Genomic DNA, 19,370 nt, shown 5'->3' on the forward strand with positions numbered 1-19,370 from the left:
AATCAATCAATCAATCAATCAATCAATTTGTCTTTACTGGTTGCATCAGGTGTGTTAAGATGTAGGCCTGTATTAGGCCTTTGTTACTGTGTTGCATATATACTATGCCATCCATCTACAAAGTTAGGCCCCCCTGCTGTCAGTACTTGGCGTTTAAATTGAAGTATCCAATGAGTAGTTCTGCCACACATACCACATTTGTGACCGCATGAATTCTTTTGTAAAACCTTGTTTCCCTCTTGTGGACCACTGACTTTTAAATTTGGTGTATATGTATTTAAAAAAAGGAAAAATCGTGTCCGTGCTGATCTCGAATACGCTGCCTATCTCCACTTGTGTGAGTATTCTAATGCTTTCTAGCAACCAGGTGCGCTGCCTGCATTAGATAGAATCTGTTCACGGAACCCTCACGTGTCACAATTGGCCCTTGGCCATGGTCGTTCCACGTGTCACAATGGGCTGGAACCCTCACGTGTCACAATTGGCCCTTGGCCATAGTCGTTCCACGTGTCACAATGGGCTGGAACCCTCACGTGTCACAATGGGTCCTTGGCCTATAAAAAGCAGCGTGGTGGCAGTCATCTTCAGTCTGCTGCCGGATCAGCGGCAAGCAGCATGGTGGTAGATAGGCAGCAGGGTCTATACCCAGCATCTGGAGAGCCAAGGGAAGACAGCTGTTCGCTTGTTTGTTTTTGGAATTTCCCTCTCGCACACCTCCTCCTGAGGACACATAGGAACAAAGAGGGGTAGAAGGGTTTTAATAGGTGGGGTTATGCAGATTAAACACGAGGGGCTCACAGCCTGAACAAACAGCAGAACGGCCATTGTGAAGGCGTCCGGTTTGCTAAAATGTCCTCCTCAGGGCAATCTTTTGCTCCATCTCCCTAAAGGGTATCAGTGTTAGGCCTTGGTGCGGCACAAGTGCAAAACTAGTTCTGGTTATTGCTTCTTGGCCTTCTGGCTATGATGAAGGATCAGTATTAGGCCTCAAGGCGGCACAAGTACAAAACCATTTTTGGTTATCGCTTCTTGGCGTTTTGGCTATGATTGTCGTCGTCGCCTTCGCCCAAGATCATTTGTAGTATCTGTTGTTATCAGTTTAATATCTGATACATTTCCTAATTGGGGACCATATATTAAATGGATTTTTAGAACAGGGAGATGGGAAAAGAGCTTGCTCTGTCCACTCACGCATTGACCCGTTATGGCAGTATCTCCGGGAACAGTGCACTCCTTCTCTGATCCGGTTTCCAAAAACAGTTTGAATTGAAATCAGCGCAAGTTGTGTTTTAACCCACGATGTGAATTCTTTTCAGGGTCAAAGAAGCACATTTCAGATGCCAAGTGTAGCATTTTTCTCGCTTTCGCTTGACCATTTGCAACATTTTGTGTGTGTGCCTTGCCTTGCTTTCACCTATGTATGTCAAGCATTATATTGCATTCAATATGCAATCAATCAATCAATCAATCAATCAATCAATTTGTCTTTACTGGTTGCATCAGGTGTGTTAAGATGTAGGGCTGTATTAGGCCTTTGTTACTGTGTTGCATATATACTGTGCCATCCATCTACAAAGTTAGGCCCCCCTGCTGTCAGTACTTGGCGTTTAAATTGAAGTATCCAATGAGTAGTTCTGCCACACATACCACATTTGTGACCGCATGAATTCTTTTGTAAAACCCTGTTTCCCTCTGGTGGACCACTGACTTTTAAATTTGGTGTATATGTATTTAAAAAAAGGAAAAATCGTGTCCGTGCTGATCTCGAATACGCTGCCTATCTCCACTTGTGTGAGTATTCTAATGCTTTCTAGCAACCAGGTGCGCTGCCTGCATTAGATAGAATCTGTTCACGGAACCCTCACGTGTCACAATTGGCCCTTGGCCATGGTCGTTCCACGTGTCACAATGGGCTGGAACCCTCCCATGTCACAATTGGCCCTTGGCCATGGTCGTTCCACGTGTCACAATGGGCTGGAACCCTCACGTGTCACAATGGGTCCTTGGCCTATAAAAAGCAGCGCGGTGGCAGTCATCTTCAGTCTGCTGCCGGAGCAGTGGCAAGCAGCATGGTGGTAGATAGGCAGCAGGGTCTATACCCAGCATCTGGAGAGCCAAGGGAAGACAGCTGTTCGCTTGTTTGTTTTTGGAATTTCCCTCTCGCACACCTCCTCCTGAGGGCACATAGGAACAAAGAGGGGTAGGAGGGTTACAATAGGTGGGGTTATGCAGATTAAAAACGAGCGTCTTACAGTCTGAACAAACAGCAGAACGGCCATTGTGAAGGCGTCCGGTTTGCTAAAATGTCCTCCTCAGGGCAATCGTTTGCTCCATCTCCCTAAAGGGTATCAGTGTTAGGCCTTGGTGCGGCACAAGTGCAAAACGAGTTCTGGTTATTGCTTCTTGGCCTTCTGGCTATGATGAAGGATTAGTGTTAGGCCTCAAGGCGGCACAAGTACAAAACCATTTTTGGTTATTGCTTTTTGGCGTTTTGGCTATGATCGTCGCCGCTGCCCAAGATCAATTGTAGTATCTGTTGTTATCAGTTTAATATCTGATACGTCTCCTAATTGGGGACCATATATTAAATGGATTTTTAGAACAGGGAGATGGGAAAAGAGCTTGCTCTGTCCACTCACGCATTGACCCGTTATGGCAGTATCTCCGGGAACAGTGCACTCCTTCTCTGATACGGTTTCCAAAAACAGATTGAATTGAAATCAGCGCAAGTTGTCTTTTAACCCACGATGTGAATTCTTTTCAGGGTCAAAGAAGCACATTTCAGATGCCAAGTGTAGCATTTTTCTCTCTTTCGCTTGACCATTTGCAACATTTTGTGTGTGTGCCTTGCCTTGCTTTCACCTATGTATGTCAAGCATTATATTGCATTCAATATGCAATCAATCAATCAATCAATTTGTCTTTACTGGTTGCATCAGGTGTGTTAAGATGTAGGCCTGTATTAGGCCTTTGTTACTGTGTTGCATATATACTATGCCATCCATGTACAAAGTTAAGCCCCCCTGCTGTCAGTACTTGGCGTTTAAATTGAAGTATCCAATGAGTAGTTCTGCCACACATACCACATTTGTGACCGCATGAATTCTTTTGTAAAACCTTGTTTCCCTCTTGTGGACCACTGACTTTTAAATTTGGTGTATATGTATTTAAAAAAAGGAAAAATCGTGTCCGTGCTGATCTCGAATACGCTGCCTATCTCCACCTGTGTGAGTATTCTAATGCTTTCTAGCAACCAGGTGCGCTGCCTGCATTAGATAGAATCTGTTCACGGAACCCTCACGTGTCACAATTGGCCCTTGGCCATGGTCGTTCCACGTGTCACAATGGGCTGGAACCCTCACGTGTCACAATTGGCCCTTGGCCATGGTCGTTCCACGTGTCACAATGGGCTGGAACCCTCACGTGTCACAATGGGTCCTTGGCCTATAAAAAGCAGCGCGGTGGCAGTCATCTTCAGTCTGCTGCCGGAGCAGCGGCAAGCAGCATGGTGGTAGATAGGCAGCAGGGTCTATACCCAGCATCTGGAGAGCCAAGGGAAGACAGTTGTTCGCTTGTTTGTTTTCAGAATTTCCCTCTCGCACACCTCCTCCTGAGGGCACATAGGAACAAAGAGGGGTAGGAGGGTTACAATAGGTGGGGTTATGCAGATTAAAAACGAGGGGCTCACAGCCTGAACAAACAGCAGAACGGCCATTGTGAAGGCGTCCGGTTTGCTAAAATGTCCTCCTCAGGGCAATCTTTTGCTCCATCTCCCTAAAGGGTATCAGTGTTAGGCCTTGGTGCGGCACAAGTGCAAAACGAGTTCTTGTTATTGCTTCTTGGCCTTCTGGCTATGATGAAGGATCAGTATTAGGCCTCAAGGCGGCACAAGTACAAAACCATTTTTGGTTATCGCATTTTGGCTATGATCGTCGTCTTCGCCGCCGCCCAAGATCAATTGTAGTATCTGTTGTTATCAGTTTAATATCTCATACGTCTCCTAATTGGGGACCATATATTAAATGGATTTTTAGAACAGGGAGATGGGAAAAGAGCTTGCTCTGTCCACTCACGCATTGACCCGTTATTGCAGTATCTCCGGGAACAGTGCACTCCTTCTCTGATCCGGTTTCCAAAAACAGATTGAATTGAAATCAGTGCAAGTTGTGTTTTAACCTACGATGTGAATTCTTTTCAGGGTCAAAGAAGCACATTTCAGATGCCAAGTGTAGCATTTTTCTGGCTTTCGCTTGACCATTTGCAACATTTTGTGTGTGTGCCTTGCCTTGCTTTCACCTATGTATGTCAAGCATTATATTGCATTCAATATGCAATCAATCAATCAATCAATCAATCAATTTGTCTTTACTGGTTGCATCAGGTGTGTTAAGATGTAGGCCTGTATTAGGCCTTTGTTACTGTGTTGCATATATACTGTGCCATCCATCTACAAAGTTAGGCCCCCCTGCTGTCAGTACTTGGCGTTTAAATTGAAGTATCCAATGAGTAGTTCTGCCATACATACCACATTTGTGACCGCATGAATTCTTTTGTAAAACCTTGTTTCCCTCTTGTGGACCACTGACTTTTAAATTTGGTGTATATGTATTTAAAAAAAGGAAAAATCGTGTCCGTGCTGATCTCGAATACGCTGCCTATCTCCACTTGTGTGAGTATTCTAATGCTTTCTAGCAACCAGGTGCGCTGCCTGCATTAGATAGAATCTGTTCACGGAACCCTCACGTGTCACAATTGGCCCTTGGCCATGGTCGTTCCACGTGTCACAATGGGCTGGAACCCTCACGTGTCACAATTGGCCCTTGGCCATGGTCGTTCCACGTGTCACAATGGGCTGGAACCCTCACGTGTCACAATGGGTCCTTGGCCTATAAAAAGCAGCGCGGTGGCAGTCATGTTCAGTCTGCTGTCGGAGCAGCGGCAAGCAGCATGGTGGTAGATAGGCAGCAGGGTCTATACCCAGCATCTGGAGAGCCAAGGGAAGACAGCTGTTCGCTTGTTTGTTTTTGGAATTTCCCTCTCGCACACCTCCTCCTGAGGGCACATAGGAACAAAGAGGGGTAGGAGGGTTACAATAGGTGGGGTTATGCAGATTAAAAACGAGGGGCTCACAGCCTGAACAAACAGCAGAACGGCCATTGTGAAGGCGTCCGGTTTGCTAAAATGTCCTCCTCAGGGCAATCTTTTGCTCCATCTCCCTAAAGGGTATCAGTGTTAGGCCTTGGGGCGGCACAAGTGCAAAACGAGTTCTGGTTATTGCTTCTTGGCCTTCTGGCTATGATGAAGGATCAGTATTAGGCCTCAAGGCGGCACAAGTATAAAACCATTTTTGGTTATCGCTTCTTGGCGTTTTGGCTATGATCGTCGTCGTCGCCGCCGCCCAAGATCAATTGTAGTATCTGTTGTTATCAGTTTAATATCTGATACGTCTCCTTATTAGGGACCATATATTAAATGGATTTTTAGAACAGGGAGATGGGAAAAGAGCTTCCTTTGTCCACTCACGCATTGACCCGTTATTGCAGTATCTCCGGGAACAGTGCACTCCTTCTCTGATCCGGTTTCCAAAAACAGATTGAATTGAAATCAGCGCAAGTTGTGTTTTAACCCACGATGAGAATTCTTTTAAGGGTCAAAGAAGCACATTTCAGATGCCAAGTGTAGCATATTTCTCGCTTTCGCTTGACCATTTGCAACATTTTGTGTGTGTGCCTTGCCTTGCTTTCACCTATGTATGTCAAGCATTATATTGCATTCAATATGCAATCAATCAATCAATCAATTTGTCTTTACTGGTTGCATCAGGTGTGTTAAGATGTAGGACTGTATTAGGCCTTTGTTACTGTGTTGCATATATACTGTGCCATCCATCTACAAAGTTAGGCCCCCCTGCTGTCAGTACTTGGCGTTTAAATTGAAGTATCCAATGAGTAGTTCTGCCATACATACCACATTTGTGACCGCATGAATTCTTTTGTAAAACCTTGTTTCCCTCTTTTGGACCACTGACTTTTAAATTTGGTGTATATGTATTTAAAAAAAGGAAAAATCGTGTCCGTGCTGATCTCAAATACGCTGCCTATCTCCACTTGTGTGAGTATTCTAATGCTTTCTAGCAACCAGGTGCGCTGCCTGCATTAGATAGAATCTGTTCACGGAACCCTCACGTGTCACAATTGGCCCTTGGCCATGGTCGTTCCACGTGTCACAATGGGCTGGAACCCTCTCGTGTCACAATTGGCCCTTGGCCATGGTCGTTCCATGTGTCACAATGGGCTGGAACCCTCACGTGTCACAATGGGTCCTTGGCCTATAAAAAGCAGCGCGGTGGCAGTCATCTTCAGTCTGCTGCCGGAGCAGCGGCAAGCAGCATGGTGGTAGATAGGCAGCAGGGTCTATACCCAGCATCTGGAGAGCCAAGGGAAGACAGCTGTTCGCTTGTTTGTTTTTGGAATTTCCCTCTCGCACACCTCCTCCTGAGGGCACATAGGAACAAAGAGGGGTAGGAGGGTTACAATAGGTGGGGTTATGCAGATTAAAAACGAGGGGCTCACAGCCTGAACAAACAGCAGAACGGCCATTGTGAAGGCGTCCGGTTTGCTAAAATGTCCTCCTCAGGGCAATCTTTTGCTCCATCTCCCTAAAGGGTATCAGTGTTAGGCCTTCGTGCGGCACAAGTGCAAAACGAGTTCTGGTTATTGCTTCTTGGCCTTCTTGCTATAATGAAGGATCAGTATTAGGCCTCAAGGCGGCACAAGTACAAAACCATTTTTGGTTATCGCTTCTTGGCGTTTTGGCTATGATCGTCGTCGTCGCCGCCGCCCAAGATCAATTGTAGTATCTGTTGTTATCAGTTTAATATCTGATACGTCTCCTAATTGGGGACCATATAATAAATGGATTTTTAGAACAGGGAGATGGGAAAAGAGCTTGCTCTGTCCACTCACGCATTGACCCGTTATGGCAGTATCTCCGGGAACAGTGCACTCCTTCTCTGATCCGGTTTCCAAAAACAGATTGAATTGAAATCAGCGCAAGTTGTGTTTTAACCTACGATGTGAATTCTTTTCGGGGTCAAAGAAGCACATTTCAGATGCCAAGTGTAGCATTTTTCTCGCTTTCGCTTGACCATTTGCAACATTTTGTGTGTGTGCCTTGCCTTGCTTTCACCTATGTATGTCAAGCATTATATTGCATTCAATATGCAATCAATCAATCAATTAATTTGTCTTTACTGATTGCATCAGGTGTGTTAAGATGTAGGCCTGTATTAGGCCTTTGTTACTGTGTTGCATATATACTGTGCCATCCATCTACAAAGTTAGGCCCCCCTGCTGTCAGTACTTGGCGTTTAAATTGAAGTATCCAATGAGTAGTTCTGCCATACATACCACATTTGTGACCGCATAAATTCTTTTGTAAAACCTTGTTTCCCTCTTGTGGACCACTGACTTTTAAATTTGGTGTATATGTATTTAAAAAAAGGAAAAATCGTGTCCGTGCTGATCTCGAATACGCTGCCTATCTCCACTTGTGTGAGTATTCTAATGCTTTCTAGCAACCAGGTGCACTGCCTGCATTAGATAGAATCTGTTCACGGAACCCTCACGTGTCACAATTGGCCCTTGGCCATGGTCGTTCCACGTGTCACAATGGGCTGGAACCCTCACGTGTCACAATTGGCCCTTGGCCATGGTCGTTCCACGTGTCACAATGGGCTGGAACCCTCACGTGTCACAATGGGTCCTTGGCCTATAAAAAGCAACGTGGTGGCAGTCATCTTCAGTCTGCTGCCGGAGCAGCGGCAAACAGCATGGTGGTAGATAGGCAGCAGGGTCTATACCCAGCATCTGGAGAGCCAAGGGAAGACAACTGTTCGCTTGTTTGTTTTTGGAATTTCTCTCTTGCACACCTCCTCCTGAGGGCACATAGGAACAAAGAGGGGCAGGAGGGTTACAATAGGTGGGGTTATGCAGATTAAAAACGAGGGGCTCACATCCTGAACAAACAGCAGAACGGCCATTGTGAAGGCGTCCGGTTTGCTAAAATGTCCTCCTCAGGGCAATCTTTTGCTCCATCTCCCTAAAGGGTATCAGTGTTAGGCCTTGGTGCGGCACAAGTGCAAAACGAGTTCTGGTTATTGCTTCTTGGCCTTCTGGCTATGATGAAGGATCAGTATTAGGCCTCAAGGCGGCACAAGTACAAAACCATTTTTGGTTATCGCTTCTTGGTGTTTTGGCTATGATCGTCGTCGTCGCCGCTGCCCAAGATCAATTGTAGTATCTGTTGTTATCAATTTAATATCTGATACGTCTCCTAATTGGGGACCATATAATAAATGGATTTTTAGAACAGGGAGATGGGAAAAGAGCTTGCTCTGTCCACTCACGCATTGACCCGTTATGGCAGTATCTCCGGGAACAGTGCACTCCTTCTCTGATCCGGTTTCCAAAAACAGATTGAATTGAAATCAGCGCAAGTTGTGTTTTAACCCACAATGTGAATTCTTTTCAGGGTCAAAGAAGCACATTTCAGATGCCAAGTGTAGCATTTTTCTCGCTTTCGCTTGACCATTTGCAACATTTTGTGTGTGTGCCTTGCCTTGCTTTCACCTATGTATGTCAAGCATTATATTGCATTCAATATGCAATCAATCAATCAATAAATCAATCAATCAATTTGTCTTTACTGGTTGCATCAGGTGTGTTAAGATGTAGGCCTGTATTAGGCCTTTGTTACTGTGTTGCATATATACTGTGCCATCCATCTACAAAGTTAGGCCCCCCTGCTGTCAGTACTTGGCGTTTAAATTGAAGTATCCAATGAGTAGTTCTGCCATACATACCACATTTGTGACCGCATGAATTCTTTTGTAAAACCTTGTTTACCTCTTGTGGACCACTGACTTTTAAATTTGGTGTATATGTATTTAAAAAAAGGAAAAATCGTGTCCGTGCTGATCTCGAATACGCTGCCTATCTCCACCTGTGTGAGTATTCTAATGCTTTCTAGCAACCAGGTGCGCTGCCTGCATTAGATAGAATCTGTTCACGGAACCCTCACGCAGGGCCGCCATCAGAGCATGACAGCCATGACTGGCGTATGGGGCCCGGTGAGCAGAGGGGGCCCGCATCGGGCCCCGTCTAATCTGCTCACCGGGCCCCCCCCTGCCGGCGCTGCGGGCCCCCCCCTTGCCGGCGCTGCGGGCCCCCCCCTGCCGGCGCTGCGGGCTCCCCCTGCCTGCGCTGCGGGCCTGCGGGACACTATTGACGTGCGGGCCCGTGCCTGCACGTCAATAGTTAACAGCCGCCGCCAGCCAGTCAGAGGCTGGCAGCTGACTTGAGCGGCCGCAGTGCGCAGTCGCCGGCGTCTGACGTCATTGTCAGCCGCCGGCGAGTGCGTCCTTCACCTGCGTGGAGGAAGTGAGGTAAGAACTTTTTTTTTTTTTGAGAGCGGCGATCCCAGGGGGGTTGGGGCCCGGGGAAGAACGCTGGACACGCTGGGGCAGAAAGCTGGACACGGGCAGAGATGCTGGACACAGGGACAGGGGGCAGAGATGCTGGACACAGGGACAGGGGGCAGAGTCAGAGATGCTGGACACAGGGGGCAGAGATGCTGGACACAGGGGGCAGAGATGCTGGACACAGGGGGCAGAGATGTTGGACACAGGGGGCAGAGATGCTGGACACAGGGGGCAGAGATGCTGGACACAGGGTGCAGAGATGCTGGACACAGGGGGCAGAGATGCTGGACACAGGGGCAGAGATGCTGGACACAGGGGCAGAGATGCTGGACACAGGGGGCAGAGATTCTGGACACAGGGGGCAGAGATGCTGGACACAGGGGGCAGAGATGCTGGACACAGGGGGCAGAGATGCTGGAAACGGGGCAGAATGCTGGAAACGGGGCAGAATGCTGGACACGGGGAGTATGCTGGACACAGGGGGCAGAATGCTGGACACGGGGGGCAGAATGCTGGACACAGGGGGCAGAATGCTGGACACGGGGCAGAATGCTGGACAAAGGGGCAGAATGCTGGACACGGCAGTATGCTGGACAAAGGGGCAGTATGCTGGACACAGGGGGCAGAATGCTGGACACAGGAGGCAGAATGCTGGACACGGGGCAGAATGCTGGACAAAGGGGCAGTATGCTGGACACAGGGGGCAGAATGCTGGACACAGGGGGCAGAATGCTGGACACAGGGGACAGAATGCTGGACACAGGGGGCAGTATGCTGGACAAAGGGGCAGTATGCTGGACAAAGGGGCAGTATGCTGGACAAAGGGGCAGAGATGCTGGAAAAAGTGGCAGAGATGCTGGACACAGGGGGCAGAATGCTGGACACAGGGGCAGTATGTTGGACAAAGGGGCAGTATGCTGGACAAAGGGGCAGTATGCTGGACAAAGGGGCAGTATGCTGGACACAGGGGCAGAGATGCTGGACACAGGGGGCAGTATGCTGGACAAAGGGGCAGTATGCTGGACAAAGGGGCAGTGATGCTGGACACAGGGGGCAGTATGCAGGACAAAGGGGGCAGAGATGCTGGACACAGGGGGCAGAGATGCTGGACACGGGGCAGAGATGCTGGACACAGGGGGCAGAGATGCTGGACACAGGGGGCAGAGATGCTGGACACGGGGCAGAGATGCTGGACACAGGGGGCAGAGATGCTGGACACAGGGGGCAGAGATGCTGGACACAGGGGGCAGAGATGCTGGACACAGGGGGCTGAGATGCTGGACATGGGGCAGAATGCTGGACACGGGGCAGAATGCTGGACACAGAGGGCAGAATGCTGGACACGGGCAGAATGCTGGACACGGGCAGTATGCTGGACATAGGGGGCAGAATGCTGGACACAGGGGGCAGAATGCTGGACACAGGGGGCAGAATGCTGGACACAGGGGGCAGAATGCTGGACACAGGGGGCAGAATGCTGGACACGGGGCAGAATGCTGGACAAAGGGGCAGAATGCTGGACACAGCAGTATGCTGGACAAAGGGGCAGTATGCTGGACACAGGGGGCAGAATGCTGGACACAGGGGGCAGAATGCTGGACACGGGGCAGAATGCTGGACAAAGGGGCAGTATGCTGGACACAGGGGGCAGAATGCTGGACACAGGGGGCAGAATGCTGGACACAGGGGGCAAAATGCTGGACACAGGGGGCAGTATGCTGGACAAAGGGGCAGTATGCTGGACAAAGGGGCAGTATGCTGGACAAAGGGGCAGTATGCTGGACAAAGGGGCAGTATGCTGGACAAAGGGGCAGTATGCTGGACAAAGGGGCAGAGATGCTGGACAAAGGGGCAGAGATGCTGGACACAGGGGGCAGTATGTTGGACAAAGGGGCAGTATGCTGGACAAAGGGGCAGTATGCTGGACAAAGGGGCAGTATGCTGGACACAGGGGCAGTATGCTGGACACAGGGGCAGAGATGCTGGACACAGGGGGCAGTATGCTGGACAAAGGGGCAGTATGCTGGACAAAGGGGGCAGTATGCTGGACACAGGGGGCAGTATGCTGGACAAAGGGGCAGTATGCTGGACACGGGGCAGAATGCTGGACACAGGGGGCAGAATGCTGGACACAGGGGCAGAATGCTGGACACATGGGGCAGAATGCTGGACACAGAGGGCAGAATGCTGGACACAGGGGGCAGAATGCTGGACACAGGGGCAGTATGCTGGACAAAGGGGCAGAGATGCTGGACACAGGGGCAGTATGCTGGACAAAGGGGCAGAGATGCTGGACACGGGGCAGAATGCTGGACACGGGCAGTATGCTGGACAAAGGGGCAGTATGCTGGACACGGGGCAGAATGCTGGACACAGGGGCAGTATGCTGGACAAAGGGGCAGAGATGCTGGACACAGGGGGCAGTATGCTGGACACGGGGCAGAATGCTGGACACAGGGGGCAGAATGCTGGACACAGGGGCAGTATGCTGGACAAAGGGGCAATATGCTGGACAAAGGGGCAGAGATGCTGGACAAAGGGGCAGAGATGCTGGACACGGGGCAGAGATGCTGGACACAGGGGCAGAGATGCTGGACACAGGGGCAGAGATGCTGGACACAGGGGCAGAGATGCTGGACACAGGGGCAGAGATGCTGGACACAGGGGCAGAGATGCTGGACACAGGGGCTATGAATGATGCTGGACACAGGGGCAGAATGGAGATATGGGGTATGATGAAAGACATGGGGGCATGACTGGAGACAGATGGGGCATGATTAGAGACAGATGGGGCATGATTGGAGACACTGGGGGCAGAATTGGAGACAGATTGTGCAGGATCATGGGGCAGGATGGGGAGATCATATGGTGCAGAAAGGATACTCATGAGGGCAGGATGGGAGAACATATGGCTGACGCCAGAAATGAGACGCACGGGGGCCAGGATGGGGAATATTATTACCATAGGGACTAATTAAGGGATATTATTACTGCAGTGATGTATTTATTTTTTGAGGACACTGTTTTAAATGAGGGGGCGGTCCTGTTACTGTGTAGAGTGACACTATGTCGCCTCTTTTTCTTTATGCGGTGTAATGTAGAAGTTGGGAAAAATTAAGTAATGTGTTCTACAAGCGGAGCTCGAGAAAACTCTGTTATTTCCTGCAGAGACGAGTCCTGGCTGGAAGACATGATGGCGGTCTGTGCTGGATGAAAGATGAAGGACTTCACCTAGAGACGTCACTGGTAAGTCAGTGTTACCTATACACTGACACTATACACTGTATACTATATACAGAGCTCCTGTGTATAATTTCACTAGTGATCACTGTATTATCTGTACACAGACACTGCATACTAAGTTCAGATCTCCTGTGTATAATGGCACTTATGGTGATAGTGTGGTGCTTTTTTTTATTACTGATCAGAATTGTAGTATTCAGTCACTATGTGGTGGTAATATGTGGTCTGGACATGGTGTTGCGGTATTTGTCCCTTGTATGTGATATTATTCGATCACTGTGGTGGTAATATGCGGTCTGGTCATGGTGTAGCGGTATTTGTTCTTTGTATGTGATATTATTCGATCACTGTGGTGGTAATATGTCATCTGGTCATGGTGTAGCGGTATTTGTTCTTTGTATGTGATATTATTCGATCACTGTGGTGGTAATATGTCATCTGGTCATGGTGTAGCGGTATTTGTTCTTTGTATGTGATATTATTCGATCACTGTGGTGGTAATATGTCATCTGGTCATGGTGTAGCGGTATTTGTTCTTTTTATGTGATATTATTGGTCATTTTAAAAATTGAAAAATAAATAAAAATATACCTAAATTGTTTTGCATATTTTAACAAATATTTAATAGGTTACAGCAGAGTAGGGCCTCACCAAAAGAGTCTACCGTGTTATGGTGGCGGCTTACAAAATCTTTTGGCCAAAACAAAAGCTGCCGGCTATATGTGTGATCTGGTGATGGGAACTGTTAGGGTATGTGTCCACGTTAAGTAAACGCTGCGTGTTTGACGCTGCGTGGGGCCACAGCGTCAAACACGCAGCGTCCAGATGTTCCAGCATAGTGAAGGGGATTTTATGAAATCCCGTCTCCACTATGCGTGGTAACACACACCCAGCGGCCCTGCGACTCCGGACATGCGGCACGTCTTTTAAGATCGCAGCATGTCCGTGTTCCTCCCGGCAGCTGCGCCGCCGCAAGCTATAACACAGGGCCCTATGTGTGGAGTGCGATGATCCCGAATGTGTGCAATGAACACATCCGGCATCATCGCGTCTCAGTAGGGGGCGGGGCTTAGCCCCAAGCAGGTTTGCCGCTCCGACGCAACCGCCGGCCATCCTGAAGGTGGACATGTACCCTCAATGTGGGATTGGTGAGAAGTGGAGTTTTTCCAAGAGAGAGCGGTGGGACTGTGGACAGTTAGAGGGGTGGAGCGTGGAGGCGGGGCTGGGGTGGAGCCTGGGCGGAGTCTCAAGGGGGCCCCGAAAATTTTGCCAGTATGGGGCCCCGAAATTTCTAGTGGCAGCCCTGCCCTCACGTGTCACAATTGGCCCTTGGCCATGGTCGTTCCACGTGTCACAATGGGCTGGAACCCTCACGTGTCACAATTGGCCCTTGGCCATGGTCGTTCCACGTGTCACAATGGGCTGGAACCCTCACGTGTCACAATGGGTCCTTGGCCTATAAAAAGCAGCGCTGTGGCAGTCATCTTCAGTCTGCTGCCGGAGCAGCGGCAAGCAGCATGGTGGTAGATAGGCAGCAGGGTCTATACCCAGCATCTGGAGAGCCAAGGGAAGACAGCTGTTCGCTTGTTTGTTTTTGGAATTTCCCTCTCGCACACCTCCTCCTGAGGGCACATAGGAACAAAGAGGGGTAGGAGGGTTACAATAGGTGGGGTTATGCAGATTAAAAACGAGGGGCTCACAGCCTGAACAAACAGCAGAACGGCCATTGTGAAGGCGTCCGGTTTGCTAAAATGTCCTCCTCAGGGCAATCTTTTGCTCCATCTCCCTAAAGGGTATCAGTGTTAGGCCTTGGTGCAGCACAAGTGCAAAACGAGTTCTGGTTATTGCTTCTTGGCCTTCTGGCTATGATGAAGGATCAGTATTAGGCCTCAAGGTGGCACAAGTACAAAACCATTTTTGGTTATCGCTTCTTGGCGTTTTGGCTATGATCGTCGTCGCCGCCGCCCAAGATCAATTGTAGTATCTGTTGTTATCAGTTTAATATCTGATACGTCTCCTTATTGGGGACCATGTATTAAATGGATTTTTAGAACAGGGAGATGGGAAAAGAGCTTGCTCTGTCCACTCACGCATTGACCCGTTATTGCAGTATCTCCGGGAACAGTGCACTCCTTCTCTGATCCGGTTTCCAAAAACAGATTGAATTGAAATCAGCGCAAGTTGTGTTTTAACCTACGATGTGAATTCTTTTCAGGGTCAAAGAAGCACATTTCAGATGCCAAGTGTAGCATATTTCTCGCTTTCGCTTGACCATTTGCAACATTTTGTGTGTGTGCCTTGCCTTGCTTTCACCTATGTATGTCAAGCATTATATTGCATTCAATATGCAATCAATCAATCAATCAATCAATCAATTTGTCTTTACTGGTTGCATCAGGTGTGTTAAGATGTAGGCCTGTATTAGGCCTTTGTTACTGTGTTGCATATATACTGTACCATCCATCTACAAAGTTAGGCCCCCCTGCTGTCAGTACTTGGCGTTTAAATTGAAGTATCCAATGAGTAGTTCTGCCATACATACCACATTTGTGACCGCATGAATTCTTTTGTAAAACCTTGTTTCCCTCTTGTGGACCACTGACTTTTAAATTTGGTGTATATGTATTTAAAAAAAGGAAAAATCGTGTCCGTGCTGCTCTCGAATACGCTGCCTATCTCCACTTGTGTGAGTATTCTAATGCTTTCTAGCAACCAGGTGCGCTGCCTGCATTAGATAGAATCTGTTCACGGAACCCTCACGTGTCACAATTGGCCCTTGGCCATGGTCGTTCCACGTGTCACAATGGGCTGGAACCCTCACGTGTCACAATTGGCCCTTGGCCATGGTCGTTCCACGTGTCACAATGGGCTGGAACCCTCACGTGTCACAATGGGTCCTTGGCCTATAAAAAGCAGCGCGGTGGCAGTCATCTTCAGTCTGATGCCGGAGCAGCGGCAAGCAGCATGGTGGTAGATAGGCAGCAGGGTCTATACCCAGCATCTGGAGAGCCAAGGGAAGACAGCTGTTCGCTTGTTTGTTTTCGGAATTTCCCTCTCGCACACCTCCTCCTGAGGGCACATAGGAACAAAGAGGGGTAGGAGGGTTACAATAGGTGGGGTTATGCAGATTAAAAACGAGGGGCTCACAGCCTGAACAAACAGCAGAACGGCCATTGTGAAGGCGTCCGGTTTGCTAAAATGTCCTCCTCAGGGCAATCTTTTGCTCCATCTCCCTAAAGGGTATCAGTGTTAGGCCTTGGTGCGGCACAAGTGCAAAACGAGTTCTGGTTATTGCTTCTTGGCCTTCTGGCTATGATGAAGGATCAGTATTACGCCTCAAGGCGGCACAAGTACAAAACCATTTTTGGTTATCGCTTCTTGGCATTTTGGCTATGATCGTCGTCTTCGCCGCCGCCCAAGATCAATTGTAGTATCTGTTGTTATCAGTTTAATATCTGATACGTCTCCTTATTGGGGACCATATATTAAATGGATTTTTAGAACAGGAAGATGGGAAAAGAGCTTGCTCTGTCCACTCACGCATTGACCCGTTATGGCAGTATCTCCGGGAACAGTGCACTCCTTCTCTGATCCGGTTTCCAAAAACAGATTGAATTGAAATCAGCGCAAGTTGTGTTTTAACCCACAATGTGAATTCTTTTCAGGGTCAAAGAAGCACATTTCAGATGCCAAGTGTAGCATTTTTCTCTCTTTCGCTTGACCATTTGCAACATTTTGTGTGTGTGCCTTGCCTTGCTTTCACCTATGTATGTCAAGCATTATATTGCATTCAATATGCAATCAATCAATCAATTTGTCTTTACTGGTTGCATCAGGTGTGTTAAGATGTAGGCCTGTATTAGGCCTTTGTTACTGTGTTGCATATATACTGTGCCATCCATCTACAAAGTTAGGCCCCCCTGCTGTCAGTACTTGGCGTTTAAATTGAAGTATCCAATGAGTAGTTCTGCCATACATACCACATTTGTGACCGCATGAATTCTTTTGTAAAACCTTGTTTCCCTCTTGTGGACCACTGACTTTTAAATTTGGTGTATATGTATTTAAAAAAAGGAAAAATCGTGTCCGTGCTGATCTCGAATACGCTGCCTATCTCCACTTGTGTGAGTATTCTAATGCTTTCTAGCAACCAGGTGCGCTGCCTGCATTAGATAGAATCTGTTCACGGAACCCTCACGTGTCACAATTGGCCCTTGGCCATGGTCGTTCCACGTGTCACAATGGGCTGGAACCCTCACGTGTCACAATTGGCCCTTGGCCATGGTCGTTCCACGTGTCTCAATGGGCTGGAACCCTCACGTGTCACAATGGGTCCTTGGCCTATAAAAAGCAGCGCGGTGGCAGTCATATTCAGTCTGCTGCCGGAGCAGCGGCAAGCAGCATGGTGGTAGATAGGCAGCAGGGTCTATACCCAGCATCTGGAGAGCCAAGGGAAGACAGCTGTTCGCTTGTTTGTTTTTGGAATTTCCCTCTCGCACACCTCCTCCTGAGGGCACATAGGAACAAAGAGGGGTAGGAGGGTTACAATAGGTGGGGTTATGCAGATTAAAAATGAGGGGCTCACAGCCTGAACAAACAGCAGAACGGCCATTGTCAAGGCGTCCGGTTTGCTAAAATGTCCTCCTCAGGGCAATCTTTTGCTCCATCTCCCTAAAGGGTATCAGTGTTAGGCCTTGGTGCGGCACAAGTGCAAAACGAGTTCTGGTTATTGCTTCTTGGCCTTCTGGCTATGATGAAGGATCAGTGTTAGGCCTCAAGGCGGCACAAGTGCAAAACCATTTTTGGTTATCGCTTCTTGGCGTTTTGGCTATGATCGTCGTCGCCGCTGCCCAAGATCAATTGTAGTATCTGTTGTTATCAGTTTAATATCTGATACGTCTCCTTATTGGGGACCATATATTAAATGGATTTTTAGAACAGGAAGATGGGAAAAGAGCTTGCTCTGTCCACTCACGCATTGACCCGTTATGGCAGTATCTCCGGGAACAGTGCACTCCTTCTCTGATCCGGTTTCCAAAAACAGATTGAATTGAAATCAGTGCAAGTTGTGTTTTAACCCACAATGTGAATTCTTTTCAGGGTCAAAGAAGCACATTTCAGAATGCAAGTGTAGCATTTTTCTCTCTTTCGCTTGACCATTTGCAACATTTTGTGTGTGTGCCTTGCCTTGCTTTCACCTATGTATGTCAAGCATTATATTGCATTCAATATGCAATCAATCAATCAATCAATCAATTTGTCTTTACTGGTTGCATCAGGTGTGTTAAGATGTAGGCCTGTATTAGGCCTTTGTTACTGTGTTGCATATATACTGTGCCATCCATCTACAAAGTTAGGCCCCCCTGCTGTCAGTACTTGGCGTTTAAATTGAAGTATCCAATGAGTAGTTCTGCCATACATACCACATTTGTGACCGCATGAATTCTTTTGTAAAACCTTGTTTCCCTCTTGTGGACCACTGACTTTTAAATTTGGTGTATATGTATTTAAAAAAAGGAAAAATCGTGTCCGTGCTGATCTCGAATACGCTGCCTATCTCCACTTGTGTGAGTATTCTAATGCTTTCTAGCAACCAGGTGCGCTGCCTGCATTAGATAGAATCTGTTCACGGAACCCTCACGTGTCACAATTGGCCCTTGGCCATGGTCGTTCCACGTGTCACAATGGGCTGGAACCCTCACGTGTCACAATTGGCCCTTGGCCATGGTCGTTCCACGTGTCACAATGGGCTGGAACCCTCACGTGTCACAATGGGTCCTTGGCCTATAAAAAGCAGCGCGGTGGCAGTCATCTTCAGTCTGCTGCCGGAGCAGCGGCAAGCAGCATGGTGGTAGATAGGTAGCAGGGTCTATACCCAGCATCTGGAGAGCCAAGGGAAGACAGCTGTTCGCTTGTTTGTTTTTGGAATTTCCCTCTCGCACACCTCCTCCTGAGGGCACATAGGAACAAAGAGGGGTAGGAGGGTTACAATAGGTGGGGTTATGCAGATTAAAAACGAGGGGCTCACAGCCTGAACAAACAGCAGAACGGCCATTGTCAAGGCGTCCGGTTTGCTAAAATGTCCTCCTCAGGGCAATCTTTTGCTCCATCTCCCTAAAGGGTATCAGAGTTAGGCCTTGGTGCGGCACAAGTGCAAAACGAGTTCTGGTTATTGCTTCTTGGCCTTCTGGCTATGATGAAGGATCAGTGTTAGGCCTCAAGGCGGCACAAGTACAAAACCATTTTTGGTTATCGTTTCTTGGCGTTTTGGCTATGATCGTCGTCGTCGCCGCCGCCGCCCAAGATCAATTGTAGTATCTGTTGTTATCAGTTTAATATCTGATACGTCTCCTTATTGGGGACCATATATTAAATGGATTTTTAGAACAGGAAGATGGGAAAAGAGCTTGCTCTGTCCACTCACGCATTGACCCGTTATGGCAGTATCTCCGGGAACAGTGCACTCCTTCTCTGATCCGGTTTCCAAAAACAGATTGAATTGAAATCAGCGCAAGTTGTGTTTTAACCCACAATGTGAATTCTTTTCAGGGTCAAAGAAGCACATTTCAGATGCCAAGTGTAGCATTTTTCTCTCTTTCGCTTGACCATTTGCAACATTTTGTGTGTGTGCCTTGCCTTGCTTTCA

The 19,370-nt window shown here is 48.2% G+C and overlaps 1 non-coding gene and 9 pseudogenes across 1 annotated transcript; all 10 read left to right on the top strand.

Moving 5' to 3' along the window:
- The first annotated feature begins 1,021 nt into the window (after positions 1 to 1,021).
- LOC143771223 (U2 spliceosomal RNA) lies at positions 1,022 to 1,236 on the top strand (annotated as a pseudogene).
- A 1,239-nt stretch (positions 1,237 to 2,475) lies between these two features.
- On the top strand, positions 2,476 to 2,684 carry LOC143771217 (U2 spliceosomal RNA; annotated as a pseudogene).
- Positions 2,685 to 3,928: 1,244 nt separating this feature from the next.
- Positions 3,929 to 4,118, top strand: LOC143771274 (U2 spliceosomal RNA). The gene has a single exon (XR_013215057.1). It is a non-coding gene; the product is annotated as a U2 spliceosomal RNA (small nuclear RNA).
- A 1,235-nt stretch (positions 4,119 to 5,353) lies between these two features.
- LOC143771249 (U2 spliceosomal RNA) lies at positions 5,354 to 5,568 on the top strand (annotated as a pseudogene).
- A 1,227-nt stretch (positions 5,569 to 6,795) lies between these two features.
- On the top strand, positions 6,796 to 7,010 carry LOC143771197 (U2 spliceosomal RNA; annotated as a pseudogene).
- Positions 7,011 to 8,237: 1,227 nt separating this feature from the next.
- On the top strand, positions 8,238 to 8,452 carry LOC143771246 (U2 spliceosomal RNA; annotated as a pseudogene).
- Positions 8,453 to 14,647: 6,195 nt separating this feature from the next.
- Positions 14,648 to 14,859, top strand: LOC143771186 (U2 spliceosomal RNA; annotated as a pseudogene).
- A 1,235-nt stretch (positions 14,860 to 16,094) lies between these two features.
- Positions 16,095 to 16,309, top strand: LOC143771202 (U2 spliceosomal RNA; annotated as a pseudogene).
- Positions 16,310 to 17,532: 1,223 nt separating this feature from the next.
- LOC143771193 (U2 spliceosomal RNA) lies at positions 17,533 to 17,744 on the top strand (annotated as a pseudogene).
- A 1,231-nt stretch (positions 17,745 to 18,975) lies between these two features.
- LOC143771201 (U2 spliceosomal RNA) lies at positions 18,976 to 19,193 on the top strand (annotated as a pseudogene).
- Positions 19,194 to 19,370: the final 177 nt, after the last annotated feature.

This window comes from Ranitomeya variabilis, chromosome 4 (assembly GCF_051348905.1).
Source record: "Ranitomeya variabilis isolate aRanVar5 chromosome 4, aRanVar5.hap1, whole genome shotgun sequence".
NCBI classification, from domain to species: Eukaryota; Metazoa; Chordata; class Amphibia; order Anura; family Dendrobatidae; genus Ranitomeya; species Ranitomeya variabilis.